Genomic DNA, 19,711 nt, shown 5'->3' on the forward strand with positions numbered 1-19,711 from the left:
TACCGTTTTTGCAACTCTAGTCGTTAAATTTAGTGGAAAAACGCTATTAAATGGCTGTTAAATGGATGATAAATAATAAATGGATGGAAATATTTCAAAGTAATTATTAAAATTTAATTGTTGATCTGATGCAAACTTTCAGGTTACATTAAGATGTATTAATCATCAATTTCTAAACAGCGAAAGCAGTAAACTATTTTATTCCGTTTATCGATTTTAATATCTGAGGTTGTTCCGCAGCAATAAATCAACAAAGGATACCGCTACAGAACTCTTTTTGAAAAAAATTACTTTTCATTTTAATAGTACTAGAGACTCAACATGCCTTTACTAATTAAACTGAAACCATATTTAAAATATTATTACATTTCAAAATCATTGTAGAAAATCGAATACTAAATACACCACGAAATTATGCGGCAAACTAATGCTACAATTAAGTTACACTCGGCTGTATTTTTCATAATTAGAGAATCTTTGTATTCAGTAGAGTCAACCCTTACAAAGTATAACCCTATTAAAAATTTAATAGCACTAAATTTCGCTCCTATTCAAAATGGCTTTTAGTATCCTCAAAGAAAACATTTTTTAGGTGAGGGGAGTAACAGTCGTAACATTAATTTGCCGCGCATTAGTTTTGCGGAAATTTCGTGTTTTTTTACTACAGTAGTCTTGAGGACATAACGACGTTAACTGAGGACATGAGTCGTCAAAATATCCCATACTTCAGTGTTTCTCAAACTTACAATAATCGCGAACTGCTTTTTGAGATTTTAGTCTTACCGTCTTACCCTTTCTCGGACGAAGATAATTTAGGGATAATTTTAAGAGATTACAAATAAAAAAAATTAGGCCAAAACAGATAAAATGCTGAAGGTCAAGGGCCATACAGGTTGTGGCAGGGAGCAGGCTGATAGAATAATTCCCTACCACTAATCATGCATTTTTCAAAATATAATTTAATATTCGTTGGTAAGTGTTTATATTTACAGTTTAAATATTTGCACTTAATAATAAATTTAAAAAATCCAACCCTAATTATATTAGTATTAGATGCGTCCTCAATAATAAATATTGAGGAAGATGCATAAAACATCATAAGAAAGCAAACTGTACAGTATTTGGTAATACGCTAGTTTTAAGTTATTGGGGGTGGAGGACATTGAACTTAGGGCTGCCTACATGGATTGTGCAGTAGAATATGATGAAATGGGCACCTGGGTTGGGATAATATGATGAAATGGTCACTGGGTTGAGGACATTTTGCAATAAGGCATAAGAACATCATACAGGTGTTTCTGGACTCCAAGTCAGAATACCTCTTTATACTGTTAATACATCTGGAACGTAATGATTGTGTTGTAATTAATTTGCACGTAAACCCAGCTGGCTAAGGTTTGGACAAATGACTTAACTAATGCATCATATTCTGTTTAACTGGTGGTCACTGGTAATTTCTTGAACAGTTCCTTACTTGAAAACGCAATTATCATGTTTTGTTATTTGTTATTTGGTTTTTAGGAGCATTAGCAACTAAGGCCATATTGCTCCGGGAATATGCGGTGGTCATTCCCTGACCTTTCCGCATCCTCCGTATTTGGTGGTGACGGGCTCGAACCCCGGTCTAATCAAGAAGCGTGGCAATTATCATATGAATACCTTTTAGGAAACACCGATTAATCTTTAAATGACTTGTATTTGTTTGCATTCTGAAACTCGAACTTTCTGTCTCTCAAAATGATGACTAACAAATTTAAATTGAACTTATCGATTAACACCATGAACTTTATACGGTTCCCGAATTTCTTGTCTTGCGGCAACATACAACGTACTTTTGTATTTAAACTATGAGCCTTAATCGCTTCAATTATTTTACCACGAATCAATGAACTGGGTATTTGTTCTTGTATTTAATTGGTTTATTTTCTGTATACTATATTTTAGTCCACATAAACCTGCAGAGGGTTATTTTCTTGTTATTATGCTATTTATTTTCTTTGAAGTTTTGCAAGCTTCAAATTTTTCGTACCAAAATATTATTATTCCGTGGAGAAAGGTTTGGAGATTTGTTTAGCAATATTCAGTACTCTCCAGCTGAGACGACGTTTATGGATGAAATTTGTGACAACAGGGTGGTTTTAAACCGCTACTCTGAGGTGTATTCTAAAGGACTGCCGTGGCCTCCAATGTCTTCTGATTTAAACACATGCAGTTCTTATTTCTGAACGTCTCTCAAAGACAGTGTTTCAGAAGAATGCACAAACCATTCCTGCGCTGATGAAAGCGATTGCAGATGAAATTTTTTCTGTGTCGGAAGATCGTTGGAGTATATTCTATTCTTCGCATCTTCACAGTTCATCTGCGTACAGGTCAGGAGGCCTCATTTTAGGAAGGATGTAGAGTTGCTTGAGCGAGTACAGAGAAGGGTAACAAGACTGGTGAGGGAAACGAAGGGATCCTCCTACCAAGAAAGACTTAAGTTCTGAAAAGTGCAGCGGCTGGATAGTAGGCACCTGCGAGGTGATCTGACTGAGGTGTATAAGGCCTTGAATAGGTTGAGCAGGCTCAATTCTGATGGGATTCTTTCTCTTGTTCCGATTACGAACCTGAGAGGGCATAAATTCAAACTGAGGAAAGCAAGTTATAGAATAGACGTACGGAAATTTGCATTTAGCCACCGGATAGTTGATTGCTATAACAAACTTCCATCTTTCGTTGCGGAAGTTGATAGATTAAATAAATTCTAGGAGGAACTGGACAAACGTTTAGAGGGAATGGATGTGTGAAATGTTTTTTTTTTTTTTTGGCTGATGCTACATAAGCTTACTTTCTTGCATCACATGTCCCGACGACTACTACTACTACGTCATTGATAAACATGGAGGATACAATGAATATGCTGTAGTATAAATTTCTCAATACAGGAACACCTCGCACAATGCGGTTAATGCGTTGGAAAAAAACTATCGCACTAAATGAATCATCACTAAAGGGAAATAGTTTCAATGAAAAAAATAATGAAAAGTGGGCATCATAAGGATTTTCTTTTATTAGAAACAATTATGCATGATTAGTTACAAAAATAATGAATACAAATAGTAATGAGATAGTATAGTTAGTATAGTCACCATCCTCCCCACGTTGGGTGGAAAGGATCCGAGTTCGAATCTAGATATGTACAGTATTTTTTCTCCTGGAAACGGAAGTTTTTAGTTCAGCAAACAGACCACAGAACAAACGCAATTTAAAGACTTATTATGTATGGCGCAATATGGCCTAAGCTGCTGATGAACCTAAATCCTACCAAGAAAAAAAAATCTCGCAGATATTAAGGCCAAAAAGCGAGGTCTGCCCGCCCGCTTTAATTTCTTTGAATGAATGCCTGTTTTGTTCATTGCTATAAATGTGCAATGACTTTCGGTTAGATAATGCGAGTATGACAAAAATTATTGTTTCTATAAATGTATAATTTTTCATTTAATTTTTTTGCTTTACTGTCTTAATTGCAGGGACAAAAAATAGCTTTGCCACAATTTTCATTTGTCTCTTGATACTCGTTTGTGAAGCTCTTGACATTGCAGCCGTGTTCGGTAATATTATTTTGATAAATAATAGCAAACAAATAAACACATAAGCAACTAAATTTAGTAAACGCAGAAAAACGTATAGCCACCCTATCTTGAAACTATAATTCAGCCTACTACTAATTCCTCTCTCTCTCTCTTTTCCAGTACTACATAAGTACAGTATGTGTAATTTTTTTTTATAATTTTGTTTATATTCCTGGATAGTCAGAGGAGTTTAGAAGAGAGAGAGAATACAAACACTATTTAGCAGTCGCGAGGGTGACCCCCATGGTAAACTCAAACGCGTGTACTGCTGTGCAATCCGCATTGATCACTCGCCTACGCCTGTAATTGTTATTTTCAGTTATGTTTTTAACAAAGTATTTAAATCGTCGCCTCTTAATAGCACAAGAGCATATTTTAACTTCTAGCCATGTAAATAAGTTCCAAATGTCCATTATATCCACATGCTATATTTGTCCCTATATTTTTGTTATTTTAAAATTTATTTATTTTCATACCGTATCATCCATGCCCCATGCTAATAAGTAATACCAACGTGAAATATAGAGACAATTATACGCAAGCAGTGACAAGATAATTTTCTTTGTAGCTCTAAGTAAATCTCTTTGGACACTATTTATCCTTTTATTTCTTGATGTTAAACCCCTGGTCTTTATCTTGTGACGAGCACATTCCAGTCTTTATTATGCAATTATTTCCCGCTACTATCACAGTAAAGATTTGACCGATCAAAATTGAAAACTAAAAAGTGAATTCTGATCCAAGGTGACATTTCGTACAAAACTGGTGAATTAACCTCTCTTAAAGTTATCTCCGAGTGCTCTTAATAGCATTAAAAATTCATGAGCAGTAAAGCATAATTTTATCACTTTTCCAAGAGTACTGCAAAATACTGTACCGTAAAATAAAAGTTCCAACTGACCCCATGAAATATTGCACTCCTAAAAATTGTATACGAAATATAGTAACAACAACCTACCTGTAAGTGAACATTTCAAAAAAAAAAATTGCCACAATGGAAATATTTTTACCGCACATTTCTTTCCTTCTCAAGTAATTTCGGAATACATTCTACAGAAATTTCCTAGAAAATAACATTTCAACTTAATACCTGTAAATAAAAATATTTTTTTTTCTTTGTCCAACATTATTAATATGATGACGTGCGTGCTCCAAACTAATTCCTTCCCTTTCCGCTTAAATTTCAAAATCGCTTTTCTCCAGTTTGATGAGCTTTGTCTTCCTAAGTAGAATCGTGTGTAGTATTCGCTAATTGCGCGACTTGGAAGTTTTCCAATTTTCTTTGAACATAATCTCTGCTATTTGACTGAAGCTAACAAAGCGCCTTGTACAGAACGAAACCAGTGGTTCTGAGAGCGAGGGAGAAACTTTTATTCGACAAGAAACGTAATGATCTTTTACACGATGGTGAATTTTAATCTTTCTTGTTGGCTAGGCCGTGTCTTTGACTTTAACAGCCATTAAATTCATATTTTTCATAAATTTAATGGTTTATCTAAAATCATTACCAAAATAATTAAAGAAATGCTTATTTCTCTGCAGATAAAATCTTTGTCGTGTTAAAACTTGCAAAGGATATGCGGGACAGGATATTCAATCTAAATCAGTTTTTAAGCTGCCTATAAATATTAAGCTCACGGATCGGTTGCTGTAATCAAACACTGAAACATTTCGCAGACTATATTTGGCTACCTTAAGAGCGAAATCTCAGTGCAATAAGGAATCACCAGATTTAGAAAATTACAATCTTTCGAAATCTGTTATTACTGATCTTAATATCTTCCTATACAGTGTTATTGTTGAAGATCTATTGTTTCCAATTTTAAACCTAATGCATATCAATGTGAAAACAAAAATGCATAATTTTCTGATCATGTCTCTTGTCTTATTATGGTGGCACTTGAGGATTCCCTCATACCAATAATTTTCTCGTCATAGTAGGAAGTTATAAAGTTCCAAAGTTCCCCACAGCAGGCATTAAATTATATTCAAATTAAATTAAATTATAAAAACATTCAATTAAATTTCAAATATTGCGTGTTTTTATGCATATCAACAAATTATATTCAAATTTATATTGGTTACATTTTTTGAGTTTATTTGATTATTACAAAATGGACAGACAGAGTAGATCTCATACGCTTTGCGGAAATGAGTAGATGAGCACGAGCAACTGCATTCTTACGTATAAATGGTTCAAGTTTTCATCTTTTGGTTGTCTGCCTTGCTGAAGTTCAGTTCCATAATTTCGAAGATTCTGGTGGAAATGAAAGCTGATGTCTATCAAGGAAGTCAACAATTTACCTCAACAGCGGTGCGACTGTTAGAAATTTATACGGATTTCTTGTAAAATTAATTGAATAACTAAAATAACAAAAACGTTATACGAGGAACGTACAAAGAATTTTTAAAAAATCATTTATTTACTCAGTTTGAAGTGTACAACTTCACCTCGGTACAGCAATAGTGGGCTGTTTCTAGTAGGGCATGTATATGCTTTTTTTTTTTACTATTTGAGTTTGGTTCCGTCAGTATCAACACTGGCTTGTGCAATCTATAGTTTCCAAACCTACGCGAAAATTGTGAGTTTTCATTACTCTTTCGAATGATACCAGGAATGAAAATCGAATACTGCACGTATAAAATGTCAATCATTAAATTCAAAATCGGTTGCATCGAATTCGCAGCTAATTCTTTGTTAATGACGTTTAATTGTTTTGTACTGAATTTCTCATTGTACAGCATTTGTGATATTCAGCACTTGACGCTGTGATTTTAAAATTTGTATTATGCATGTATAGTGTTTATCGAAACGTTTTAACCAGTCGTATTTGTTTGCTTATATCGGCTTAACTTAATGTATATTGCATAAACAGACACTAACCGTCTTCATAAGTCAGCATGCGTTAAGTTGTAATGTTAAATGGTTATTTGTACAGTTCATAAAAATCTGCATATTTTAACAACAAAAAAAAAAAAAAAAAATTAAAAAAATTAAATCTACACCTATCGTTAACATGTAATAATCAGAAAATGTTTATGGTAGAGTATGATATTGTTGCATGGCAAACTTATATGTAACCTGTTTCTACTATGTTACATGTATGTTTTTAAGAAGGATACAAACTGGTATTCTTTATTGTCACAGTATTTACATTTTGAAATAAAATGTAATGTTGTTGCAAAATGTATGAACAAGGGTTTAAATATATGAGAAAGGCTTGAACAAGAATGAAATGTATGAAAAAGCTTGAACAAGGCTTGAAATCCATTAACAATGCTTAAAATCCTAAAACAAGGTTTCATTATGCAATTCCGGGAATGAATACCTGTTTAATTCGACAGCTGGTTGTGGTATGGCCAGTTTGAAGTGCGAATTTATGTGATAATTACTTTTTCGTGGTACAGTCGATTAGGAAAATACGGAATTCTTTCGCTTTGGAAATGCAACGGAATTCGGTATGTTTATTTACTTTAGGTGTATCGCCTTAAAGAGTTAGGAGTCGTGGAATAAGTAATTTTTCTCCTAATTTAAAAATTAATGAACGATTTTCTTGCGTATTTTAAAACTTTATGACGTGACGGAAACACCACCTTATATGGGTAGGCCGAAATGGATTACATCTCGTTGTCTGGGTACCCCCTTTTGAAGAGTTTATATGCAGTACATACCACGAATATGAGGAATGGATTGTCAAATTTTTATGCTGATCTCCCCTCCCCAACTCCCATAAGAAGTTCCTCTTTGTAGTTATCTAGTGATGTAGTTTCTTATCTTGCAGTTTTGCTCCAGACGAAACAAAAATAAAAATCACTTCGCTAATGCCAGCTAGCTTCTCTTTCCATTTCTATTAGAAGCCGGAGCTTCAGAAAATATGCTTCGGCAATCCACAAAGAAATATCATTCAGGTGTTGCGTTCTCTGTGCTATTTATTGAGATAATATTCATTTTTTCTATCAGCTGATGTTGTTATTGTTATTTGGTTTTTAGGAGCATTAGCAACTAAGGCCATATTACTCCGGGATATGCGGTGGTAATTCCCTGACCTTTCCGCATCCTCGTATTTGGTGGTGACGGGCTCGAACCCCGGTCTAATCAAGAAGCGTGTGCTACGCACTGCTGCTCCTTCCCACCTGGCTACGGAGGCGCCTCTATCAGCTGAAAGTATTAATTTATTTCCAAACTTAAATTTTAGGAAATTTCTATTTCGGGCGAGTTATTATTATCATGATGTGATTTCATCGTTCAGTATATCTTGTGAATAGAAACTAATCACGAATAAACTAGAACACACGTATCTTTGTTCCGCTCTGTAAATGAAAGTACATCTCCAGCAAGCTAATAGGCTACTTAACGATGTTTCATCTTCGGAACATTATGAAAGAAAGACATATCTCAGTTGAGTAAGCCACTACATGAGAAAAGAAAACGGGAGTGGAATGGCAAAATATTTTGCTATACATCCTGTACCATGAACAACCTGAGTTCATTTTTTCTTTATCACAACCGATCTCCAAAATGAAAAAAAAAAAAAAAAAAAAAGAAAACAAAATATTGCTGATGTTTTTCTCATTATTTGAATACTATAAAAACAATTTACTGATTAAAAAACTCAAAAATTTCTGCACTATTGCAAACCTCAATGCCGTATCACAAAAGATATTTGTGATATACGAGTTATTGTTTTAATTATTTAATCCGTTAATAACAATAATCATTTTATTAATCAAAAAAGATTCAGTTGCACAAGAACACTAGTACAAGTACTGTATAGTACTTGTAATAGTGTTCTTGTGCAACTCGACAGCAAATTATAACAAGAAGGCACATATAATCAAAATTCACAAGTAGTACGACATTAGAAAATAATGAAAATTGATCAGATAATTTCACAGATTTAAGATCATAGATGTAACAGTATATCATACATGTTTTTTTTTTTTTTTTTGAGTAAACGACAATAAACATCTTAAGACTCAGAAGCATCGTCATCATTAATCTGCTCGACCTACAGCATTTCTTTAAATTCTCAAAATGATTTCATAATCATCAACAGTAATTCAGTCTTTTGACTGGCCAGTTCCTCTGGTGAGCTGTCTCCATTTTTGTCTCTCCTGTGCCATTTATTTTAGTTCCTCGAAATTTCGAAGTCCTGCTTTGTCCAGCAACGTCCCGATGAAGATATTTTTTGATCTTCCCATAAGGCGTTTTCTCTCAAAATGATTTAATCACATAAACATATTATGGGATTTTCTTTCAGTCAAAGAGCTCCGCTGTCATCAGGCTTTGTTATAAAAGCAATAACACAAAGTATAGTGTTTAAGGGTATAAAATAAAGCGTTTCGTGCATCTCCCACTGTTGCCAAAGAGGATACTCGAAACGCGTGTATCCTCCATTTTTAATTAACTTAATTTTCCGCATTGTTTTACTATTTTTTTTTTTTCTGTGTTACTCAAATATTTTTCGTAGCATACGTGCCCCAAAAAAATATTTAGACATTGAGGAAAAACAACAAAGGTTTTTTAGAGTATATTTTAATGAGAAAGACGGCGTCTCTTTATTGTAATACGAACAGATTTCTTGTGGAAAATCCATCAACGGGAGCATTTCTCTGTTCATGTAGCAGAACAGTTTTAATTGGGTAAGTGAGGTTTGCTTCCAAGAATAAACGCTCACACATATGTCAAGTTAATCCCACATTGCAGGGGTCTCCAAAACGCTGGCTGCTTGCGGCCCGTGGCCATATGGGCAGCGTTCAAGTGTTATGCGCCCCCGGAGTTCAAAACTAACAAAGTATACTTTGACTTTTGAAAATATCAGTTTTTAAAAATAATCGATTTTTCTGTATTAATTTTTTTTTTTTTTTTTTTCGAAAAATGCCTAATTAGTGGTCAGACATTGGTCTTAGCCACAAACTGCTTGCACCGACAACCCTTGCGGCCCGCAATTTCAGTATTTTATCGGTTTTGGCTCCTGGCCAAAAAAAGTTGCACGTCCCGGCCATAGTGGTTCTGTGGGATTAACTAGAAATATATGTGAACGAGAAGAGAAAAAGCGTCTTGTTATTTTTACGGTTTTATTTTTTTTTTATATTAATTTTTAAATCTCCCAACTCTTTTTAACTATTAAATATATTAGCTTTCCATTGCAAGCTTTACAAGCAAAAGTGGAATTCCCCAATGGAAATAAATGATACAAAAAAAAATCAAGTCTACTTGGATACACAGCCATCCTTTAAAAAAGTCGACCGCATCACTTACAGCTGGAAATTTCTGAATAGCATTCAAACTCAGTTTCAAAGTGAAATGGCATGAAGTCAAGAATGAAATATTCTATTTCATTATGAAATAGAAAACTGATATCGTTAGATGAGTTAATCAAAAAAGCTTAACTGATTGGCATCATTTAGAACTCTCATAATCATGATACTACAAAACTAAAAACCTACATAAAAAAAAACAAACAAAGTGAATGTGAGAAATCACCTGTGAACTTTTGAACATACGGAATTATGGGAAATGGGAGAATGGTAAATCGAGTTACCAATATCTGCAACTCGCTACTTTCATTTTCATAATCTGTGAAGTACGCTAAATTTGTCCAAGTTAAATCAGTGAAACCTATTGGAAACGAATGGCAAGTCGGATTTTTGAGAAGGGTGGGGTTCACTTATATTGGAAAACTTTGTGACAGAAATCCGATATCATAATGGCCCTTCAAATAGTGCTATTTGAAAGATACGAAGGCTGTTATTATGCTTAGTGACTTCATTAAAATATATAAAAAGATAATGCTATATAATAGTAGAAACTCTTAGTACCTTTTTTTCGTAATAATAGATTCCGCCATTTTTAGAAATTATTACTGATCTTATGTTTCACTTACTTGTGTTAACTGCTTGTTATAATGTGCCTTGACGGACAGTTACAACAGCTGTCTGATACTTGTATGTACCTCTTTTTCTATGTTGCAACAAAGATTCTCTACGAAAGATATTTATTTATTTAATAAACAGATAACATTGTATGAAGTAGTAATTAAACACAAAATGATGAAAAATACTTAGTCTTGTCACTGATCAACAATTTCGGACTCTTTAAATTAATTTTTGCATTGATTTCATTATACATCGGGAAAATATCAGAAGGAATCATACTCGATTTACCAATAAGATTAGAAGTTTTGCTTGTGTCACGGCTTCGCATTTTCCTAAAATATGTTCTGTGTAACAGGAATTCCAATATTTTCGAAGTTTGTCAAATAGCTGTAAATAATTCGAAGTCAAGTTAGTCAACAAGGTTATTGGAAAGTCATCCAAGATCAGATGCAGTGGCATTTGCTAGGCCTGCCTCAACAAATTCAAAATTATTGCTATTCGATTGTGATATTTCATTTTCGGGACAGGAGCTGTCATAGAAAATGAAACAAAATGACAGCCATTCAGTAGTACAACATCTAAGCAAGAAAATTATGTAACAGCTGGTCTATGTATATATCTTATTGAAATAGCGGGGCTTGACTTTAATGTCACATTGAGCGATGGTGTATTGATATTTACTATGGTAAATCTCTTTAGTTTTTATATTTTATTTACATATAACGTATTTAAATTATTAAACTAAATTGACTAAATAACCTAACCTTGGTGCACCTAAATTTCAGGGTGAAAGAAAAAGAAAGAGAGAAATTCTGGTGAAAAGTTCCATAACGTCTCGCTGAACACTGGAATAAATAAGAAACTGAAGAGATAATGACAAGAAAATGAATTAATTAATAAACACACTTACAGCCGTTCAAAACACTAAAGGACATTCTTTTTATTTATTAAACAAGGCGGTTCCAGCCAGCTTTCCTGGAAACCCCACCATGTATTTCAGTACTGTACAGGTACTTTCTTGCATAACATATACGACCACTAGTTGGTTATCTTCCCTGGCACATCAATACGGCAAGGGATCGTCTACCAGCGTACGGATGATATCAAATACAGCATCAATCGTCTGCCAGCGTACTGATAACATAAACAGCATCAATATAATACCCTCGAATTTGGAGGGTATGTCAGTTCATATATCAATGAAACAGCTATTTCGCACTAAAACTAATCATGAGTCTGCTGGTCGCTTTTAGAAGGTAAGTCTTTCTCACGAAGAAATATTTAGCTGTTTCACCTCACCAGAGAAATCCGATTTTGCATTAGTACATAAAAACACAATCAGGATAAGTCAAGAACTTTGTACTACAACGTATGCAGTTGATGCACCCATCAGATAGCAATATCGAAGCCGTAACCAAGAATAGCATTGCTCAGGTGATGAAATGCAATCCGTGTACCAATCCATGCATAATGGAATGAAGAGGGGAGGTAGGATCCTATCATTAACTACTAAGGAATATGCAGCTCAGTAGCAGACCAGTCCGAACCAATATCTTCAAGAAGCAAACAGCCAAAGACAGTCAGTAAATATGAATAAAATTTTAACATTGCAAATAGATTGATAATTGATAATTTATTTACCCCTATTTTGCGTTACAATTGTTGGGAGATAACAGCAAGAAGGGAGGGAGAACACATAAGCCAGAGGCTTTTTAGGGGGTGTTCCCTTTGAAAAAGATAACAATAAAACCAGATACACCATGAATCGGACATATTTCTACATTCCATTACAGAGACTTCGTAAACCAACCACACATGTCGCGTGGTTAACAACAGTACTTATAATTACATTGTGAGTACTTTTACAATAACAAGTATGAAAGAAAAAATTATGAAATAATTGCGTCGAGTGTTACAAGCTTTTTGATAGCTATTCCTTCAACTTGTTTACATGAAATTTCAGGAGTTGAGTGGAAGGTGATTTAGATCAGACATCCCTGGTGTCTGATACAAAGGAGAGCCACGTTTATGATCGCTGTCATTCCCTACCATATGGTAAAGGACCGGATCCATATCTCTTCCTTTGTGACAGTTGAAGTATTGGGACTCCTTCAAGTATCGTGATGATTTTCTTCCGAGAACCCGGTTTTTTCATCCCGAAGAAATGAAAATCTGGCTTTAGAATACACGCAATTTAGAGACACAATACATTGCCGTTTCGCAACGTTAGTAGCTTTGGAGAAATATCTACAAACAACTAACGAGTAGTAATTCAATTACATTGGCGGTAGCCTCACAGCTGACACAGTTACCTGCGAAATGGTATTAGGTACTTACATATTTATAATTAAGCATACACATAAAGTAGAAGAAAGTACCATCTTCTGGTGTATATACAATACTGTATATATGGGGCCTGGACCTCCTGGAGCTGGAGATCATTAAGAAGGTCACTGAAATTGACCCTGATCTATTGCTCCAACTGTTCAATCGATGCATGCTAGACGGATCCTTCCCACTCGACTGGAAGATAGCCAATGTAAAACTTATAATCAAAAATCCGAACAAACCACTTGAACAACCATCTTCATATAGACCAATCGCCCATCATCGTATGCAATTGAAAGATCACTGCTAGCAAGAATCCATCACTACTACCAACTAGCAAACCTACCTTCACCCAACCAATATGTATTCCGACAAGGTCGCTCCGCTGTTGACGTCCTTCAAAGTCTTGTGTGAACAAGCACAGGAGACGGATAAAAAATATCTACTGGCTATTTCCATTGATTTTGCCGGGCGTTCGGGACCCTATGGTGGCCGAGCGTCCTGGGCCGGCTCAGAGAGGCCAGGGTCCCCAGAAACCTGCACAACGTTATTCGGAGCAACCTCACCAACAGATCGATCATCGTCAACACCCCCTACAAGGCAATACAAAGACAAATCCAAAGAAGCTGCCCACAAGGCTCAGTGCTGGAACCAACTATGTGGAACTTGCTGATGGACGATTTCCTGAACAAGGACCTGGAGGAAGTCCGTTCGCAGTCTTTCGCGGACGACCTTGTCTTAGCAATTGCAGCCAACTCCAGACCCAGGAAAGAAGTCCCAGGAAAACTTCGCCATAAAAACCCTTCAAAACTGGGTCGTACTTCGCTTGCTCCAAATCTCACCCACTAAAACTAACTCTATACTCCTCAAGGGAACGCTGGATATACGCAGGCCTCCCCAGATAAAAATAAGCAATGCAACCATCCGATTCAGCAAAGAACTCAAATATCTGGGAGTCATACTCGACACGCAACTGCTGTTCAAACCATACCTCGACCACCTGAGAAGGAAGATATGCTTCTGCACTGCACTACCCTGCTTAAAAGAATCCCCCGGCGAGACTGGGGATTAAAACAACGCACAATGAAGCTGTACTACAAGGCATCACTTCTGCCAATAGCAACATATGCAGCGGATGCGTGGTATAAAAAAGCCTGGTCTGCGCGGTAGCACAGTGGTATCGTCACAGTCCGCCCCACACCGGGTGGAAAGAGCCCGGGTTCGAATCCGTCGATGACGCGAGAAACTTTAATGGGAATTTTTCACTCCGTGCCTCAGTTAGTTGGTCTCTGGCAAGATAGCAAGATTTTTTCCACAGAAAACTGGGGTTTTTCGTCCAGCAAACAGATAAATCGATCATAGAACACACGAAATTAACAGACATAAGACACAGCACGGCAGATGAATTTAATTATTCGGGTGGCCTAAATATAATAGTTTTTTTTTTGTATAAAAAAGCCGCCGCTGCTGCTAACCTAAGGATTTTGGATTCCACCCACAGAACTATGCTATTGTCCGCTACCCGCGCCTGCAGCACGGTGAGCACACACGCACTACAGATTATCGCAGGAGCCTTCCCCCCTTGATCAAAAGAGGTGGTCAAAAGAGGTATGTTCTATGAGCTCACCAGGGGTACAGCTTGCACACAACCACGCTGCCAAAACCACGCCGCGCACAACTTTCAGACAACCACGCTGCAGAAAAGAGAAGGCTCCAGGCTCACCTGCTGCATAGTATTAGGGTCAGGCGCCCCCTGTGGTTTCCCACATCTGCGCCATATGTACACTGTGAAGAAATACAGAACTACTGTAAATGTCAGAAAAGTGTTCTGTGTTGAATACGTAGTTTTGCGTTGGGTTCTGTTGGGCGTCCTGCCATTTGGCCGCAGGGCCCCTGGCGGAACCCCACGTTGCCCGCACCCACCGCTAGGAGGTAGCCAGGTTGCCCATTATTCTCTGGCTAGTATCTGCAGGGTCGCCTAAGCTTCCTGACAGAGATCAATGTAAAAAAAAAAAAAAAGCGTTAGAGCAGGTGGGGACAGGTAGAAATATGGGGGATGAAGATGAAGGCATCCCCCAGGTACAATGGAATACATCCATCAGGCGAAAGTAAAGGATGGAAGTGGGACAAAAGTTGCTGTGCAAGAGAGCACAAGTGTGATCGCCATTTGGCAGAATCTTCTTGCTCTTCTCATTCAGGTCCGGTCGTGATGTCAATTTCAGTGGTGATGTCATCCGGTGATCTGTGTCTAAGTCAGTAGGGATATAAATAGGAATGCAGCTGGGGTTGTCCTATACTGGATCTTCTTAGATTTAGTGGTGGTGTAGTCTGATTTGTTGGTAGGCCTTTGAATTGATTCCAAAAATATAGGTGGTTGTCTTCTCTTGGTTTTGACGATGATCGGAATAGTGACTATATCCATGGTAGGGTCTTCCGTCGTGCGAATAAGTCTTGTGGGTAGCGCATAAAGGTGACATAGTCTTCTTCTCTTTCGAGGATGTGCTGTTCTTGGCTTTTAGGAAGGTAATGTATCCTAGTCAGGAGGAGGCATCTCAAATCTTCATATATTTCGCATTCGTACATCAGGTGGTCCCAACTTTTGACGGAACCACAGAGGCATTGTGGGTTTTCGGTGATACCTAGTGCGGTGAGCTTTCTTCTGATAGATCCATGGTCAGTTAACAAAAAAGTGACGTATAGGCCATGGGAGAACCATGTGGGAGATTTTGGGTATACTGTTGCTATTGTAGGAATGAATTTTCTGGTGACCTCCGTTTGTAGACTGTGTCCACCTAGACTGCCAGACCTGCTGCAAGTATGCAGTGAGGCGCTTCTTCTCGGCCTTGATGTTATTTGAGGATTCGGTTGTAAAATCCAGACAGGAGATGGGTTTACCTTTGGAAAGCATGTTAAGCAAACCACATTTTATTATTTCTAGATCTAGACGTAGCACGCCGGCCAACACTTGCAAGCCATGTGTGCTGACTGTGCAGCAGGCCCGGATGATGGCCAGCAGAATGACACGCTAAATCGAGTCAAGCTTCCTCTTGTTAACTGCTGTGGTGGCCTTTGAAAACCAGATACCAGATGCATAAGTGATTATGGGGGTGAACATAGCCTTATAAAGAAGAGGGTGAGCGCGCGTTGCTTCAATCCCCAGTCCCGACGTGCGATTGTTGCCACTAGTGCAGTATATTTTCGAATCTTGGTATGTAGATATTTCAGGTGTGGTGTGAAAGATAGGTTCCTATCCAAGATCACTCCAAGGTATCTTATCTCATTTGTTAACCGGATAGTTCTCCCTTGTATTTTGATTTGCCGTGGCCTCGCTACGTTCAGAGAGCCTTTAAGCAGGATGGAGTTTGTCTTTACTGGTGAGATTTCCAGGTGGTTGTGCCAGGCCCAGTCCTGTAAAGTTCCGAGTGCTCTATTTGCTGCGGCTTCCAGTTGGGATCTAGTATCAGCGGCAAGGGTAAGGACTAAGTCGTCTGCATATGCTTGAGATAGGACATTCTGCAGGGACCGGGGTTCGAGCCCGTCACCACCAAATACGGAGGATGCGGAAAGGTCATTCAGGGAATGACCACCGCATATCCCGGAGCAATATGGCCTTAGTTGCTAATGCTCCTAAAAACCAAATAACAACATTCTGCAGGTCTATGTTCAGGAACTCATCAAGTACGATGTTCCATAGTAGGGGACCCAGGACAGGGCCCTGGAGACATCCTCTGTAGATTTGGTGCGTAACTTTGCTATATGGTATCCTGACGGTTATGCTCCGCTGTGATAGATAATTTTTTATGCATTGGTACAGGTTGCTAGGGAGATTTGCTGTACGGAGTCTGCCGAGGATGCTTGGCCACCAGAGTGCGTCCAACGCCCCGGCAAAGTCCACTGAGATGGCTAAGAAATATTTTCTGTCCGTACTTTTTGCGCCTTCAATCATGTTCTCCAGTGCATCAACAATGGAACGACCCTTTCTGAATCCATATTGATTTGGGGAGAGTAAGTTGACATTGTTGTAATATGTTTGGCAGGCGAGCTGGGATGCTTCTACAAAGGGACAAATCCCCAAAAAATTCCTCCCCAAAGTTGACAGATTTCAACCGAAGACGCCGACCTGGTATTTACCAAGCTTATTCACGACATACCTAATAACAGGACATGGTGCCATCAAGGCCAAGCTAACCTCACTCGGAGTTACAGACGATCCCAACTGTAGCTGCGGCGAGCAAGAAAACTGGCAGCACCTTATGTAGGATGCCACCAATATGATGGCCTCCGCTGCCAAATGTTCACAAGAATAAAATACTGTCCCAAAGACCAAGAACAACATCTCTTAGAAGGCAATGAGACATACATCGCCTTTTCTGAATATTCACAGGAGCTATTCGCGAGTCGCCGAACCCTGCTACCTCAACAAACGAACCAAACAACTTAACAGAGAGGAACAGGAGATACCCGACACGGGGATCTAGACAACAACAAATCTGATGCAAGGAACAACCACAAACAAAAGGCTTAACTGACCTAACTACCAAAAATGGCAGGTGGACTGAGAAGCTGTGAGTCTCTTGTGATCCAGCCACCACAAGAGACTCACTAATTGGACGCATAACTCTTAACTCTAACTGAAGACAACATAGACGTGGAACCATGCCACATGAATGACCATAATTCTAGGACCGGATTGCTACACACCGAGCCCAGACAACGCAGCTTGCTGCTATAGCTTTATTGGCGACCTGAATTGAGCATTCTAGCCCGTTTCACTTTAAAGCACACTCCCCGGCGCGGGGGAAGACAGCCTCCTGTCTCCACCATTCCCTCGCCGATCCTCTCTTCTCCTGGTGGGGCATGGGCATGCCCCACTGATCATCTGGGGTCATCTTCTCTATCGTCCCCATTCTGCTGTCTTTACCCCCAGTCTTCTGCCTCCCCCACTTTATCTTCACACAAGCGAACACCCCACACATCAAACCTAATCTCGTACAAATTTACAGTTTCGCATAATCTCGGCCTATTCATTTCAAGCGACACCCCAACGCAATCGATAATTTTTTTTTGAGGCCCTAACCACTGAAATCTCAGGAAAGTAGGCGGCAGGACCTGCCAGAGTACTTAACTAAAAATACTGGTGTACCTGGTCTGCCTCCACGGGGCGAAGTGCGAGCAACGTTGGTCCTCAGTAGGGGTCCAGCGGTTAAATGGTCAGAGGGACGACGGTACATGACATTATACACTTACGATAACCATACACTTTTAAATTTCTGGCTCACCTACAATGAAAGCAACGCGGAGATGGGGAAAACCACTGGTGCCGTTTGACATCAACAAAAACTTTTGCTAGAGGACTGTGGTACCGGCCCTAGGTGCGAGAGTATTCCAGTGCATATATACATACACACTATATATATGCACAGCAGCATACCTCCTACAAAAAATGCCCGAGTTCGAATCCCATCAATGATGCGAGGAATTTTTATGTGCTGTGTTCACTACGTGTCCAAATTAGTCGGTCTTGGGCGGCGGTTGCAATGTTCCTCTCCCCGGAAACTCGGCTTTTCGTTTAACAAACAAACAAATTTAACACAGAATGCAAGCAGTTTAGAAACACAATATTCTCTCTCTTCAAACAGTTAGTTGCTTTGACGCTTAACATACACACACACTGCCTCCTCTGTAGCCAGGTGGGCAGGAGCAGCAGTGCGTAGCACACGCTTCTTGATTAGACCGGGGTTCGGGCCCGTGATCACCAAATACGGAGGATGCGGAAAGGTCAGGGAATGACCACCGCATATCCCCGGAGCAATATGGCCTTAGTTGCTACTACTCCTAAAAACCAAATAACAAACAACAAACACACACACACTTGTCCCAAGTTTTCTATTACTTTTGGTAGCATACCATATTTTCTGCGATTTCTTTCATACCCTTAATAGCCTGATATAATGCAGAATCTCAGATAACCGCGACTGTCGTTTTCTGAGTCCGTTGAATTCAAATTGCCTTATACCAGAATTAATCACATCAGAAATGTTAAACCGCTTGGGCTGGCAGTGGCGACAACACAAACATGACATTTTTTTCACTTTAGAATAGCGTAATAAAATATTGAGTTTTTAACTTAAGTTTTCCTGAGGAACTGTGAAGGCAGTAAATTTAAATGACTATGTTAAGAATTGTAAAATTAATATTAAAAGCGACTGATTTTCAAAGAGTGTCATTAAGTTCACTATAGACTTGGATCTAATAAAGGACCTGCATTACTAATATCATATTTGTCTATACTTACCATCATTAGCGAAAAACAAAGTTTGACTTTCAGCATTTTTTGAGTGTCTGTGAAAGACAGTGACAAATTCTTGACCTAATTCTAAGTGGTAAGGGTTTCTTAGAGATTTACTTTGTTATTCACAACATATATGCCATCGACCAATTGCTGTTTCGTCAATAATTACTAAAATTATTTAAAAAATTATGCTCCCATATCTTCAACATGCAATCTTCACTAATGCACCTGTCAATATGCATTTTGGTCCTAGAGGGCGCTCCACAACAACAAGCCTAGCTGACACCATTGTACGCATCCAAACTGCATTTCAAGATAAGGCACAATGCGATGTATTTTATTTTGACATCAAAGCTGCTTTCGACAACATACATGTCAAAAAAGCTTTTGAAATACTAAAAAATCATTTTCTCGTTGACACAATGATTATTTCCTATCTTCAGTACAGCCTAAATCGCAGACTCTTCCCCACTAGTACTGACAATATTCTCGTCACAACCTCAACAGGCATTCCTCAAGGAGTCGTTCTCTCCAGTACAATATTTTCAGCATCTCTTCAACCACTTCTACAAGAAAATCCAAATCTACTGGCATATGCCGA

This window comes from Mastigoproctus giganteus, chromosome 6 (genome assembly GCF_048544385.1).
Source record: "Mastigoproctus giganteus isolate SK-2022 chromosome 6, ASM4854438v1, whole genome shotgun sequence".
In the NCBI taxonomy this organism is placed as follows: domain Eukaryota; kingdom Metazoa; phylum Arthropoda; class Arachnida; order Uropygi; family Thelyphonidae; genus Mastigoproctus; species Mastigoproctus giganteus.